Here is a 16,647-nt window from a genome sequence, read left to right as displayed (position 1 = left end):
TGTTATCTGGTAATCTAGAAGATATGGTTCTGGATCCAATGACAGTGGCACAAGCCACTGCGCCACCGTCCTTGGAGCCATCTGTAAATAAGGATTTATAATTGCTATATTTATGTTTCAGTTGATTATATTGTTGTTTGTATTGTAATTCATACGTTTCTGATTTTTTAAATGTGGTCAGTGTTAGGTCCACTTGAGGTCTGACCAACTGCCAAGGAGGAGAAGAAAGAAGACGGGAGGGAGCTATGTTCTCCAGCTTAATACCGGCCAAAGAAAGAAATGGTTTAATACTATGTCCTAGAGGCGGGACAAGGGAAGATTTTTTGTTGTATGAATCCTCATAAAGGGGATTGAAAACACAGTTATAGGCAGGGTTAGATTCATTAGAGTATAATTTAGTAGTGTATTGTAAGGCTAATCTTATACGGCGCTGCTCAAGAGATGGTTCATCAGCCTCAATGTAAAGGCTTTCAACAGGTGAAGTTCTAAAATACCCAAGACAAAGTCTTAAACCTTGGTGATGGACAGAATCAAGACGTTTAAGGTGGCTTTTACAGGCTCCACTATATACAATGGAGCCATAATCAAGCTTTGAACGGACCAGTGATCTGTAGAGGTGAAGGAGGGTAGCTTGGTCCCCTCCCCATTTTGAGTTGGAAACAACTTTTATTAAATCCAGCGCCTTCAAGCATTTATTTTTTAACTATTTAATATGCGGAAGAAAAGTTAAATGGGAATCGAAAATTATACCCAAGAACTTAGCCTCCTTGACCACTTTGATGGGAGTGTCATTTAGAAACAGTTCTGGGTCCTTATGTGGCTTATATTTTCTACAGAAGTGTAGACAATTAGTTTTTGACTGAGAAAATTTAAAACCATTTTCGAGACACCATTTGTTTATTTTGTTTAAACATAACTGTAGCTGTCGTTCAATAGTGTGCATGTTCTTACCACGGCAAGAAATATTAAAATCATCCACGAAAAGTGATCCATCTATTGAATCATTTAAAACCTTGGATAAACTGTTGATCTTAATACTAAACAGTGTGACAGACAAAATACTGCCTTGTGGGACACCCTGACCCTGATTATAATGGTCCGACAAGGTTGAACCCACTCGGACTTGAAATTGTCTATCATTTAAAAGGTTGGCTATAAATTGAGGTAAACGACCTTGCAAACCGAAGTCATGTAAGTCTCTTAAAATGCCATATTTCCATGTAGGATCGTATGCTTTTTCCAGATCGAAAAAGATCGACACTGCATGTTGTTTATTAATGATGGCATTTTTAACAAAAGATTCTAAACGTACTAAATGATCAATGGTACTTCTGGTTTTACGGAAACCACATTGTATATCAGTTATAAGATTATTGGTTTCCAAGTACCAAACTAATCGGTTATTGATCATGCGTTCCATGGTTTTGCAAACACAGCTAGTGAGTGAAATTGGTCGATAATTTGAAGGATCGGTATGATCACGTCCGGGTTTAGGAATTGGAATAATTATAGTCTCACGCCATGAAGAAGGAAATTCACCAGATGTCCAAATAGTATCGAAGATGTTTAAAAGTGTCTCTAAACAAGATTCTGGCAAGTGTTTGAGGAGTTGATAATGTATGTTATCAGCTCCTGTAGCAGTATCGTGAGCTTGATCAAGAGCTTCATGAAGCTCGTGAATAGAAAATAACTCATTATAGTCTTCCCCATTATCCGTGTTGAAATGAATAGGTTTCCTATCTTCTTGTTGTTGATATTTTTGAAATTTAGGTACATAGTTAGAGGAGGAAGAGTGCTTAGCCAAAGTTTCACCTAATTTATTAGCAATATCTAAAGGGGCTGTTAATACTTCATTTTCCTTCTTAAGGTGGTGGATGCCAGGTTGAGAGCCTTTACCTTTGATTTTTGGACCATATTCCATACCTTGGACATGGGCGTACGTGAACTGATTTTTGATACATAATTTTTCCAAGATTGACGTTTACTTTGCTTAAAAGTACGCCGAGCTTTTGCATTTAAAGTCTTAAATTTATTGAGATTATGGACCATAGGATGGCGACGGAAATAGTGCTCAGATTTTTTCCGTGCCTTCCTTGCTTGTTTGCAGTGATCATTAAACCATGGTTTTCGTATGTGAGGAACAGCAGAGGACTTAGGGATACATTTATCAGCAATTATATTCATTTCATCCGAGAAACATTTTACGGGATCAGGAGTGAGACATGCAAAACATGCTTGACTGTGATTCTTTCATCACAAGGGATACAAAACGGAGGATCCTCACCTTTTAACAAGTACTCATGTGTATACCGCGTATGGCCAATGCGACATCGTCGCATAATGACCTCCTCAAATCTGGACTGACAACCCAAGTAGGTGTAACCAATATACGGTTTTATCTCATGTAATTTATTGATACTTACTTGAGTGTCCCACTTCTTCTGCATTAGATCACGGATATAAGATCTAATTGTAGGTTTATAATCTGAATATGGAATAAGAAGTGGAGTCACAGATTTGTTGAGTGCCGCCTTGGCAGCAAGATCAGCCAGTGTATTCCCTGAAATGCCTACGTGGCTGGGTAACCAACAAAAGACGATGTCGTATTGGCCAGTAGCAAGATCATTATACAATTCAATAATTTCTATTAAAAGTGGATGTTTACAAGAAATATTTTTAATAGCTTGAAGGCAAGAAAGAGAGTCGGAATAGATTATATATTGTTTACGTTTAGGGTGTCTTTGAATATATCTGAGAGCTGTTAATGTGGCGTTTGCTTCTGCAGTAAAAATAGAGCTGTTATCTGGAATTCTAGAAGATATTGTTCTGGATCCAATGACAATGGCACAAGCCACTGCGCCACCGTCCTTGGATCCATCTGTAAATAAGGGTTTGTAATTGCTATATTTAGTTTTTAATTGATTATATTCTTGTTTATATTGTAATTCATTAGTTTCTGATTTTTTTAAAAGAAGTTAATGTGAGGTCGACTTGTGGCCTAACCAATTGCCAAGGAGGAGAAGAAAGGAGACGGGAGGGAGCTGTATTTTCAAGCTCAATGCCAGCCGAAGAAAGAAAGGGTTTAATTCTGTGCCCGAGAGGTGGAACAAGAGAAGACTTTTTGTCATACAAATCTTCATAAAGTGGGTTGAACACTCAGTTGTATGCAGGATTAGAATCATTAGAGTATAATTTAGTAATGTATTGTAAGGATAATTTTATACGACGTTGTGCAAGAGATGGTTCGTCGGCTTCAACGTAAAGACTGTCAATAGGTGAAGTTCGGAAAGACCCAAGACAAAGTCTTAAACCTTGGTGGTGTACAGAATCAAGAAGTTTAAGGTTGCTTTTGCAAGCTCCACCGTATACGATGGAACCGTAATCAAGTTTCGAACGGATCAATGATCGATAAAGTTGCAGGAGGGTAGCTTGGTCCCCTCCCCATTTAGAATTTGAAACGAATTTCAACAAGTCAAGTGCCTTCAGGCATTTAGTTTTGAGGGATTTGATATGTGGTAGAAACGTTAAATGTGAGTCAAAAATTGATCCCAAGAACTTGGCCTCCTTTACAACTTTGATGGGAGTGCCATCTAGAGATAGTTCTGGGTCCTTATGTGGCTTATATGTTCTGCAAAAATGTATACAATTAGTTTTGGACTTCGAAAATTTGAAGCCGTTTTCAAGACACCATTTATTTATTTTGTTTAAACACAACTGCAGTTGCCGTTCAATAGTATGCATAATTTTACCACGACAAGACATGTTAAAATCATCCACAAATAATGATCCATCAATTGAATCATTTAAAACTTTTGATAAACTATTTATCTTGATACTAAAAAGTGTGACTGACAAAATACTGCCTTGTGGAACACCCTGATCCTGATTATAATGATCAGACAGAGTAGAACCTACGCGAACTTGAAATTGTCTGTCATTTAAAAAGTTGGCTATGAATTGAGGCAAACGACCTCGCAAACCGAAATCATGTAGATCTCTCAAAATGCCATATTTCCAGGTTGTGTCATATGCTTTTTCTAGATCAAAAAAGATAGACACAGCATGTTGTTTATGAATTAGTCCGTTTTTAACAAATGATTCCAGTCGCACTAAGTGATCGACAGTACTTCTATTTTTACGGAAACCACACTGTATATCTGTGATTAGGTTATTGGTTTCCAAGTACCAAACAAGTCGATTATTTATCATGCGTTCCATGGTCTTGCAAACACAGCTAGCTAGTGAAATAGGACGATAATTGGACGGATCTGTGTGATCACGTCCAGGTTTAGGTATTGGTACTACTATGGCATCACGCCATGAAGAAGGAAATTTACCTGAAGTCCAAATATCATCAAAAATAGATAAGAGCGTCTCTAAACAGGTTTCTGGTAAGTGCTTCAGGAGTTGATAATGTATGTTATCAGCTCCTGTAGCAGTGTCATGAGCTTGATCAAGAGCAGTATGGAGTTCATGAATAGAAAAAGTTTCATTATAATCTTCCCTATTATCAGATTTGAAATTAATAGTTTTCTTTTCTTGTTGTTTTTGATACTGCTGAAATTTAGGTACATAAGTAGAAGAGGAAGAGTGTTTCGCCCAGTTTATTCGCAATATCTGATTTATCAGTAAGTAATTGATCTCCATGTTTAACATGATGGACAGTAGATTTAGTACCTTTGCCTTTGATTTTCTGGACCATGTTCCAAACCTTATTTTCTGGACCTTGGACATTTTTGTCCGAGAATTTATTTTAGATACATAATTTTGCCAAGATTGGCGTTTGTTGTGTCTAAAAGTACGCCGTGCTTTAGCATTTGAAATTTTAAATTTATTTAAATTATGCACCATAGGATGGCGACGGAAATAATGTTCTGCTTTTTTCCTTGCCTTCCTAGCTTGTTTGCACTCATCGTTGAACCATGGTTTTCTTATGTGTGGAACTACAGAGGACTTTGGTATACACTCATCAGCTATGGAATTCAGTTCATCAGAAAAGCATTTAATAGCATCAGGAACGTCAATAAAACGTTCGGGTTTAAGTTTTTCAGCACACAGTGTTTCATGTAAAGCCCAGTTAGCCTTTTTAAAATTTCGTCTTGGTGATGGAGGAACATCGGATGGAGTTACAGCTTTTAACATAGTAGGAAAATGGTCACTTCCACAGAGGTCATCGTGGACTGACCATTCGAATTCATTTAGTAGTTCGGAAGTTGTCAATGACAAGTCAAGAGCAGTGTAGGTCTCTGTCCCAGGGTGTAAATATGTGTTGGAACCATCATTATAAATACATAAGTCATTGTCAGAACAAAAGTCTTCTAGTAATTTACCTTTAGCGTTTGTAGTTACACTACCCAAGAGTGGGCTGTGTCCATTTAAATCTCCAATTATAATACAGGGCTTCGGGAGCTGATCATATAGAGCTTGAAGACCAGTTTTGGCAAACGTCGAAGACGGAGAAATATAAAGAGAGCATAGCGTAAACGCAACATGTAAAGTAATTCTCACTGCAACAGCCTGCATATTAGTATTAAGTGAAACAGGGCTTTGAATAACGTTTTGTTTGACTAGAATGGATGATCCGCCAGTGGCCCTATCACCCGGAGGTGCAAAACAGTGATATGCATTAAACTGACGAAGGTTAAATGTATCTGTTTGTTTTAAATATGTCTCTTGGAGACATATCGCTGAAAGTATAAAATCTTGGACTAATAGCTGTAATTCATGTAAATTTGTCCTTAATCCTCTGCAGTTCCACTGTACAATATTAGTGGAATAAACTATCGTTTGGGGGGATTTATTGGGGATCTACCCCGCACTCTTTTGGAGGGCGACAAGCTATGTGCCCTAGAGTGGACGTTTTCAGAAACGTCCATGTCTTCAAGAGACCCGTATTTATTGAGGCACCCGTGGCGAGCCACCTCCTCGTGGTGGGTGCTGGGTAACGCCAAGAGCTCGCTGACACCCCCGTTGTGGACCCGGGGGGATATTTGGTCCATCAACCCGTTTGCCGTGGGTTGCGGCCCGTGTCGGTGGAGGAAGGGATCCTGGTGGTTGAGGGCAATAGGTCCCTGCAACTGTGTTCCTGTTGCCTAATACACCACTTTGGCCCTGACTTCACCTAGACGGGAGGTTGAATAGGCCCGGTTCAACCAATCGGCTGGTCATGCCAAGCCCTGAGCATTGTCATTGTTTTTGCTCAAATTTGACTTTTTCAAATGTTTGTAAATCGGCCTTTGTCATATAGCTTGTAGACCAGTAATATCTATTGATATATTGATGCCACATTAACCAAACCGTTATTACCTAGAGTCTAATGCCCAGAAGGCGATGGCTCATGGGTCAATCTGGTGGATTTATTGATCTTGAATTGATACTTCTGCTGGAGTATATCATCCCAGTATCCTTGGTGCTGTCAGTAGGAAACCCACTGGCATATAGCATTGTCTTTATGATACTCCGTGGTGGGTGGGGAGCTGGGATGATGAAGTTCTATGACTTTACCATGATACCCCCAAAACAACTCAAACGTACTTTAGAGGATAGTTCATCTTCTGATGATGACACAGTCTCCAAAGGCAAATGTGACCATTGGTCTCGTTATTTAGTGATTTCTTCTTCAGATGATGGTCCGTTGAAACTGAATCCGTTTGCCCTGTCAAAAGCGATTTATGGCATTGCTGGTGACGTTGTGTCAATGAAAAAGATGCGATCTGGTCTTATATTACTTGAATGCAAATCAGCGTTTCAGTCATCTACACTCTTAGCTGTTAAGCATCTCGTGTCCGTACCTGTTACTGTGTCTCCACACAAAACTCTCAACAGTTCTAAAGGCATTGTCAGAGACCGAGAACGTTGTCTGCTAGACATGTCTGAAGATGAGATAGCGTTTGAACTAAAAGACCAGGGTGTAACAGGTGTAAAACGTTTTACAAGTCGGCAAAATGGTCAGATTGTAAACTTAAACACGTATCTGCTCAACTTTTCTGTTCCTGTTCCACCGTCATCCATCAAAGCAGGGTACTGCAATATCAATGTTGATAAGTACATACCGAACCCGCTTCGGTGTTACTCATGTCAAAAGTTTGGTCATGGTGCTAAATCTTGTACCAACAGCAAGAAATGTCATCGCTGTGGAGAACTTGCTCATGACACGTTAGATTGTCCAAACAACCCTAAATGCGTTAATTGCTCTGGCGATCATGCTGCCTCATCAAAATCTTGCCCTGTCTGGCAACAACAACATCAGATAGTGAAACTTAAACATGAAAGAAACATTACTTTCGCAGAGGCTAAACGTTTGGTTGCACAAGACAACACTCCAGTTGCAACTGTGTCATACTCTGCAGCTGTTACCCGTCAACGTACTAAGACTGTTAAATCAGTTGAATGCCAGACTGAAATCACTTGGGTGAATACTGAGACGTATTCTACGTGTGAAATGCAAACTGTTGCTTCCACGCAAACAGCATCACAATCCCGTCCACAATCTCGTTCACCATCACCTGTTATCGTGAATGCTAGCAAGACAGTGAACTATTCAAAAAAGTCAGATCGGGTTCCAAAGAGTCAACGGAATCCAGTACAAATATTTAATAGATATCAACTTCTGGAAGATATGGATGTCACTCCTCATCACCGTGTGCGCCAAAAAAGTCATTCGCCACGGTCCAGGAACAGATCGCCTGTGTTACCACCTAATGTAACATGAATAATACACTTATCCAGTGGAACTGCAGAGGCCTTAGGACCAACTTAAATGAAATACAATTATTAGTACAAGATGTTCAACCATCAGTTTTCTGTCTCCAGGAAACATATCTTAAGCAGACTGATAAATTTGACTTACGTCAGTACAGCTCTCACCATTCCTTTTCTCCTCCGGGTGACAAAGCCACTGGAGGCTCCTCTATCTTGGTGAGGCAGGGTATAATACACATCCCTGTTGATCTCACTACTAACCTTCAAGCTGTTGCAGTTCGGATTTCGTTACACATTGCGTTTACTTTATGCTCTTTGTATATCCCTCCATCTTCAAACCTCTAGAAATCTGACCTTCAAGCTCTGTATGATCAGCTTCCTCATCCCTGCATACTCATGGGTGATTTGAATGGACATAATCCTTTATGGGGGAGTAATGTTATCAATACCAAGGGGAAAATAATAGAAGATTTTATTTCTGACAACAGTCTCTGCATATTTAATGATGGTACACACACATATTTACACCCTGCTACAGGTAGCTACTCTGCCTTGGACGTTACACTCACAGATGCAGATCTTCTGAATGAATTTTCATGGTCAGTTCATGATGATTTATGTGGAAGTGACCATTTCCCAACACTTCTCTCAGTCAATAACCCGTCTGATGTTCCACCCTCATCAAGGTGGAATTTTTCAAAGGCTAACTGGTCTAAATTCACATCATTGTGTACTGAGAAACTCAAACATGAAACGTTCCAAAATATTGCTGACCCCATTCAATTGTTTTCAGATACACTGCATACTATAGCTACCGAAACAATTCCTAAGTCCTCTGTGCATCCACATATTCGTAAGCCATGGTTTGATGGCGATTGCAAACAGGTTAGGAAAAACAGGAAGAAGGCGGAAAAATATTTTCGCAAACATCCAACTGTACATAATTTGAACAATGTTAAAGTAACCAGAGCTAAAGCTCGACGTACATTCAAGCAAAATAAACGGAAGTCATGGAGAGCCTATGTCTCCAAGATTAACTCCCGCACACCTATATCAAAGGTGTGGAATATGGTACAAAGGATCAAGGGCAAGGGTTCCAAAACAAGCGTTAAACACCTTAAAGACGGAGATCACATTTTGGAAGATGCTTCAGATATTGCAAACAAACTTGGTGAAACATTAGCTAAACATTCGTCTTCATCAAACTATCTTCCTGAATTCCAGAGGTACCAGAACTTAGAAGAAAAGAAAATCATTAATTTCACCTCTGACAATGGTGAAGACTACAACGAAGTATTTTCCTTACATGAACTACAAACTGCTCTAGTGCAAGCTCATGATACAGCAACAGGGGCTGATAATATTCACTATCAGCTCTTGAAGCATTTGCCTGATTCATGTCTTGAGGTACTTTTAGACATATTTGATGAAATTTGGACTTCAGGAACATTCCCTCCCTCTTGGCGGAATGCTATTGTGGTTCCTATACCTAAGCCTGGTAAAGACCATTCAGATGCATCTAATTATCGACCTATATCATTAACTAGCTGCGTTTGCAAGACTATGGAACGAATGGTAAATAATCGTTTAGTGTGGTATTTGGAGACCAATAATCTGATTTCTAACATTCAGTGTGGTTTCCGTAAAAACAGAAGCACTATTGACCATTTGGTTCGATTGGAATCTTTCATTAAGAATTCTATTGTTAATAACCAGCATGCTGTATCTATTTTTTTCGACCTTGAAAAGGCTTATGATACTACATGGAAACATGGTATTTTAAAAGATTTACATGGATTTGGTTTACGAGGTCGTTTGCCTCATTTCATATCACAGTTTTTAACGGGCAGACAGTTTCAAGTCCGAGTGGGGTCTACCCTCTCTGATCATTACCAACAGGACCAGGGTGTTCCACAAGGCAGTATTTTGTCTGTGACTTTATTTAGTATTAAAATAAATAGTCTTTCAAAGGTTTTAACAGATTCAATCAATGGTTCTCTTTTCGTGGATGACTTTAATATTTCTTGTCGTGGCAAACACATGCGAACCATTGAGAGACAGTTACAAATCTGTCTCAACAAAATTCATAAATGGTGCCTTGAGAACGGGTTTAAATTTTCTCAATCTAAAACAAACTGCATTCACTTCTGCAGAAAATACAAACCTCATAAAGACCCTGACTTATTTTTAAATGGTGCACCCATCAAAGTTGTCAAGGAAGCTAAGTTCCTTGGTCTCATCTTTGACTCACACTTAACCTTTCTGCCACATATTAAATATCTAAAAACCAAATGCCTGAAGGCGCTCGATTTGTTGAAAGTCGTTTCAAATACAAAGTGGGGAGGAGACCAAACAACCCTCCTACATTTATACAGGTCACTCATCAGATCTAAACTGGATTACGGCTCCATTGTCTATGGTGGAGCCTGTAAAAGTAACCTCAAAATACTTGATTCTATCCATCACCAAGGTCTAAGACTTTGTCTTGGATCATTCCGAACTTCTCCTGTTGACAGTCTATACGTTGAAGCAGACGAACCTTCTCTTGGCCACCGTCGTATTAAATTATCTTTACAGTATCTCACTAAACTGTATTCCAATAAGTCCAATCCTGCATATAACTGTGTCTTCAATCCCCCGTATGGGGATTTGTACAATAAGATGTCTTCCCTTGTTCCGACTCTTGGACTGAGAGTTAAACCTTTTCTTTCTGCTGTTGGCATTGAGCTGGATAATATAGCTCCTTCTCGCTTGTTTTCCTCTCCCCCTTGGCAACTGGTTAGACCGCAAGTTGACCTTACATTAAGTAAATATAAAAAATCAGAAACTAATGACTTACAATACAAACAGGAATATAATCAATTAAAAAGTAAGTATAGTACATATAAATCCTTATTTACAGATGGGTCCAAGGATGGTGGCGCAGTTGCTTGTGCTACTGTCATTGGATCCAGAACAATATCTTCTAGATTACCAAATAGCAGTTCCATTTTTACAGCAGAAGCACATGCCATATTAACAGCCCTAAACTATATTAAAAAACACTCTAAATATAAACAATATATTATTTATTCAGACTCTCTTTCATGCCTCCAGGCTATTAAAAATGTATCTTCTCAGCATCCACTTTTAGCTGACATTGTTGAATTGTATAATGAACTTGCCACTGGCCAATATGACATCGTCTTCTGTTGGTTACCCAGCCATGTTGGAATCTCTGGTAACACAATGGCCGATCGTGCTGCCAAGGTAGCACTCAACAAATCTGTGACACCACTTCTCATACCCTATTCTGATTATAAGGCTGTCATAAGATCATATATCCGTGATCTAATGCAAAAGAAGTGGGACACCCAAGTAGGTATCAATAAATTACATGGAATAAAGCCCTATATCGGTTATACCCACTTGGGTTGTCAGTCCAGATTTGAAGAGGTTGTTATACGACGATGTCGCATTGGCCATACGCGATATACTCACGAACACTTGTTAAAAGGTGAGGATCCTCCGTTTTGTATCCCTTGTGATGAGAGAATCACTGTTAAGCATATCCTGCTTGATTGTGTTGATTTTGCCATCACAAGGGATAAATATTTCAATGAGAAAACTGTAAAGGATCTTTTTTATAACGTTAATCCTCATTTAATACTTGAATTTTTAAAGGAAATAGAATTGCTACATAAATTCTGAATATGTTTTGTACATAGATAATATATCTTTTATGCATGGTATTGTAAATTAGCAACTGCGATCGTTAGTGGCTGTGCCCTCGAGGGAGGTTGAAGTAGCGTAAAATTATTGTCCTCCCAAGAGGGTACGTAAGTCCACAAAACTTTCAAAGTCGATTTTGCTCAACCATACTTTTTAGTCGTAGTGTGTTTGTTGTTTTAATTTCTGGCTAAATCGTCCTATCATCGCCAGTGTCTGAAGCGATGGTGTAACTCCAGCCAGGGCCCATGCAGGTAGCAAAGGTACTGTAAGTCCCCATGGACCCTCGCATGGTGATCTACCTTCAGCTGCTGGTGATGTGTATAGCCCGTGTTTTATCTTGTCTTGTCCAAGTAGTTCTATCAGTTTTACCGTTCCACACTAGTTTTTTCCGTATTCTAGTTGTTTTACTGTCCTTTGACGACAGTTTTTTTTATAGTATGCACATTTCCCATTTCAATTTCCAATCTGTTCTCGTCACGATATGGCTGAAATATTGCCGATGTGACGTTAAATATTAACTCACTCACTCACTCACCGTATTTATTGAACAATTGAATTTTGTTCTGTGACCCTTTAGGAGCTCTGCCACTTTGTTGTTTTGAAGCATCAGGCTTTGGCTTCGATTTATTTTTCACAGTTTGTTGACTATCAGCTGTGGATTGAGACTTTGAGTGTGACTGAGATGATGATTTGTGATCAGAAGACGACTTTGAGGTACTAGGAAGTGATTCCTCAGTCTGTGATGATATAACTGGGTACAAAAGCTGTGGAGAATCGCAATTTACCCAAGTCAACGTAGTTTGGCAGCCTGTGGTTGATGTAGAGTTAGATTTAGATCCTGATGATGTTTTTGCTACTGTAGCATAAGCATGTGGAAGATCAGATCTCTTTACCAGTTTTTTGGCCTCCGAAAAAGAGATATTTTGAGTAAATTTTATTTTATTGATCTCCATTTGCTCTTTCCAAATAGGACACTTTTTAGAAAAGGACGAATGGTCGCCTGAGCAATTGGTGCATTTTTTTATAATCGCTGTCACAATCTTCTGTTGTGTGTGTCTTCTCACCACAGTGAGCAAACACAACAGACAATGTGTACGTATTTACACCGTGTCCATATTTCTGGCATTTAAAACACCTGAGCGGGTTGGGGATGTAGGTATCAACTTGTATGTTGCAGTAGCCTGCCTTCACTGATTTAGGAGCATTTGGACATGAGAAAGTAAACAGATACGTATTTGTTTTGACGGTTTCGTTGTTTCTGCGAGTATAGAAGCGCTTGACATATAGTACACCTTGATCTTTCATTTCAGATCCTATGTCAAGTTCCGACATGTCATCAAACAATCGATCTCTATCTCTCACGATACCTTTACTTGTATTCAAGGTTTTGTGTGCAGAAACCGTGACGGGAATGCCCACGAAAGATTTAATATTCATCAGACTTGTTGCTTGCTGCTTTTTCCCGCACTCGACTAGCAGGGCACCCGAACGTAAGCGTCTTATGCTCTTCACATCCCCAGCAATGCCTTGAATACCTTTGGATACAGCAAAGGGGTTCAATTTCAACGGTGTCTTGTCAGGAGTCTCAATCACAATGATAAATAGTGATACAAAAAATAGTGATACGCATTGAATTGACGTAGGTCAAAATTATCCGTCTGTTTCAGATAGGTTTCTTGTATGGAGAGAGCTGACGGTTTATAATCGTGGATCAATAATTGTAAATCATTTAAGTTGTTCTTAAGTCCTCTACCGTTCCACTGAAGTACAGGTGAAGACATTACTTCTTCGGAGGATAAACAGGAGATCTACCCCTCACCTTTAGTGATGGTGACATGCTATGAGTCCTGCCATGGCTTTGCTCGGACACATCCATGTCATCAAGAGATCCAAACTTGTTAAAGATTTGGATATGATTATTCGCTCCTTTCGAGGTTCTTCCACTTTGAGTCTTTTTGAAAATGTCACTATTTTGTTTTGACTTGTGTTTTGAGGCTGGTTGAACATTTGGTTCTGGGTTGCTTGTATCTATGTCAGTTGATGTCAGCGATTTAAGAATGTCTTCGGATTAGTCACTGGTTTGTGAACTACAGGTCACTTGTGAAGACCTTGACTGGACATTAGCAGATAGCAAGGCTGGAGCAGAAGTCCTTGCCCATGTGTAGTATGTCTGACAACCTACAGAATTATATGTAATGTAGGTTTTTGCTTGGTTTGAATAGATGCGGCAACTGCATTAGAGTATGTTGGGCCTGATTGTTCTTGTGAAAGAACAAGTTTTTTTGCCTCTGAGAATGATACCTTATACTGATGCTTTATTTGCGAAATTTTATACTGAAGCTTCCAAGTAGGACACTCTTTGGAGGAAGATGGATGGTGGCCAGAACACAGGAAGGAGTTTTGTCACAAAGGTTACCATCTTCACACTTTCCAGCACATTTGTGACATACAGCTTGATTGTGACAAGAATTTGAACCACGACCTTATTTTTGGCAGGTGTAACACCTCAAGGGATTTGGAATAAATGTGTCAACTTTCAAGTTGCAGTATCCCGCTTTTAGTGATTGTGGGTGTTTAGGCAGACAAAAGGTGAACAAATATGTGTTTGTTTGGAAGGTTTCTTTGTTCTTTTTGGCAGTGAAGCGTTTGACATGGGTAACACCTTGTGAGTACAATTCTGTCAGAATCTCATGTTCGCTCATGGCTGAAAGGCAACGTTCAACGTCACGGACGATACCTTTACTGCTATTCAATGTCCTGTGAGGGGACACCACAACAGGAACATTAGCTAAAGCTTTAGATGATTGCAGAATCTGAGATTGGGTCAGCTTTCGACATTCAATGAGCAGTGAACCAGATCTTAGTTTTTTTTGGTTTTTTTTGACATCACCTGCTAATCCATCGATGCCTTTGGCCACAGCAAAATGATTGAGCTTAAGAGCTCCACAATCTGGTGCTGACATAACTAGGAAACGAGGCCAGTTATCCGGGTTTGTGACAATTTCAGGAGTCTCATTGTCCGAAGAAAACGAATCATCGGAGTCATAAGAACGTTTCTTTAGTGGGGGTGCCATGTTGTATTCATGTATGATTCACCCTCCTAGCTCCCCACCCAACACGGAGTGTCAACAAGGACGATGTCATATACCTGTGGGTCTCCGACAGGTGACACCAGGGATACCAGGAGGGTATACTCAAGTAGAAACATCAAGAAGATTTTCTACCAGATTGGCCCATGAGCCACCGCCTTCTGGCAAATTAAGCTCCAGGCAAGTAATTTTGTATTGGCATACAGTAAACAAGTGATGAAGTTGAATACAATTTTAAACAAGTCCAGAAAATACCAATATATATAAAACAGATGTGTGCAAAACGACATACATTGCACAGGGCTTGGCGTGACCAGCCGATTGGTTAAACCGGGCCCATTCAACCTCCCGTCTAGGTGAAGTAAGGGTCGAAGGGGTGTGTTGAGCAAAGGGAACACGATTACAGGGCCCCAGTGCCCTCAACCCCCAGACTCCCGTCCTCCAGCGACACATGGCCGCTACCCACGGCACACGGGTTGGTGGACCAAATATCCCCCCGGGTCCACTACGGGAGTGTCGGCGAGCTCTTCGCGTTACCCAGCATCCACCACGAGGAGTGAGTGAGTGAGTTAAAGTTTAACGTCACATCGGCAATATCTCAGCCATATCGTGACGAGAACATTTAATACTAAAATGAAATATAATATAATTATCTATTATATAAAACCTGTCAACGAGGGATAGTAAAACAACTAGAATATCACAGATGAGAATATAAAACTAGTAACTATACCTAAAACAATTTATCTATAGAGGACAATACAAGATAAAAAATGGGCTATAAATTGCTAACAACTGAGTGTAGATCACCATACTAGGGTCCATGGGGACTTACTGTACCTTTGCTACCTGCATGGACTCTAGCTGGATTTACATCATCCCCTCAGCCGTCAGCAATGTGGGAAATCTAGCCATGCAAATAAAAATACACTGATGCTACGATTAAAAACGTGAAAGTTTGAATTTACTTTGAATGTTTCTGGACTTACGTACCCTCTCAGAAGGACAACAGATTTACAGTACTTCAACCCCCTTTGAGGATACAGCCACTAACAAGCACAGTTACCAATTTAAACTTCCAATAATAAAATATTTATCTATTTACAATTCAGTCAATAAATCTAATTCTTTTAAAAATGCAATGATTAAATGACAGCTTGTGTTATTAAAAAATTCCTTCAGAGTTCGTGAATTAAAATACTCATCCCTTGTGATGGAATACTCAACACAGTCAAGCAGGATATGCTTGACCGTGATTCTTCCATCACAAGGGATACAAAACGGAGGATCCTCACCTTTAAGCAAATATTTATGTGTATATCTTGTGTGGCCAATACGACATCGTCGCATGATGACCTCCTCAAATCTGGACTGACAACCCAAGTAGGTGTAACCAATATACGGTTTTATTTCATGTAGTTTATTGATACCTACTTGAGTGTCCCACTTCTTCTGCATCAGATCACGGATATACATTCTAATGCAAGCTTTGTAATCTGAATATGGAAGAAGAAGTGGTGTCACAGATTTGTTGAGTGCTGCTTTTGCAGCAAGATCGGCCATCACATTCCCAGAAATACCTACGTGACTGGGTAACCAACAAAAGACGATGTCGTATTGGCAAGTAGCAAGAGTATTATACAGTTCAATAATTTCTATTAAAAGTGGATGCTTGCAAGAAATATTTTTAATAGCCTGAAGGCAAGAAAGAGAGTCGGAATATATTATATACTGTTTACGTTTAGGGTGTCTTTGAATATATTTAAGGGCTGTCAAAATGGCGCTAGCTTCAGCTGTAAAAATAGAACTATTATCTGGTAATCTAGAAAGTAGTATAGGGAATAGTGATTCTGGCTCACTTTTCAAAAAACCCCTCTAAAAAGCCTCATTTAGTAAATGAGGCTTTGGTGGGACCCTTAGCTCTTGCTACTATTGCCCCTACTACAAAACCACGCCATCACGTTTACCGTGACTTGGCAGGCGGTAACACTGTGCCGTACGGTACGATCAATAATTCTTCTCTTACAAACCCCCTACCCGGCCCACCCCTCAAGTAGTATAAGTTAGGTTCGTCGGCTTTCATATCCACTTTATCTATGTTGTAAGTTTTGACCGACCATATAGGATCGGTGGCTCGCTTACGGCT

This window comes from Haliotis asinina, chromosome 13, assembly GCF_037392515.1.
Source record: "Haliotis asinina isolate JCU_RB_2024 chromosome 13, JCU_Hal_asi_v2, whole genome shotgun sequence".
Taxonomy (NCBI): domain Eukaryota; kingdom Metazoa; phylum Mollusca; class Gastropoda; order Lepetellida; family Haliotidae; genus Haliotis; species Haliotis asinina.
The sequence above is the reverse complement of the archived record's forward strand: the minus strand, read 5'-3'. Positions refer to the sequence as shown.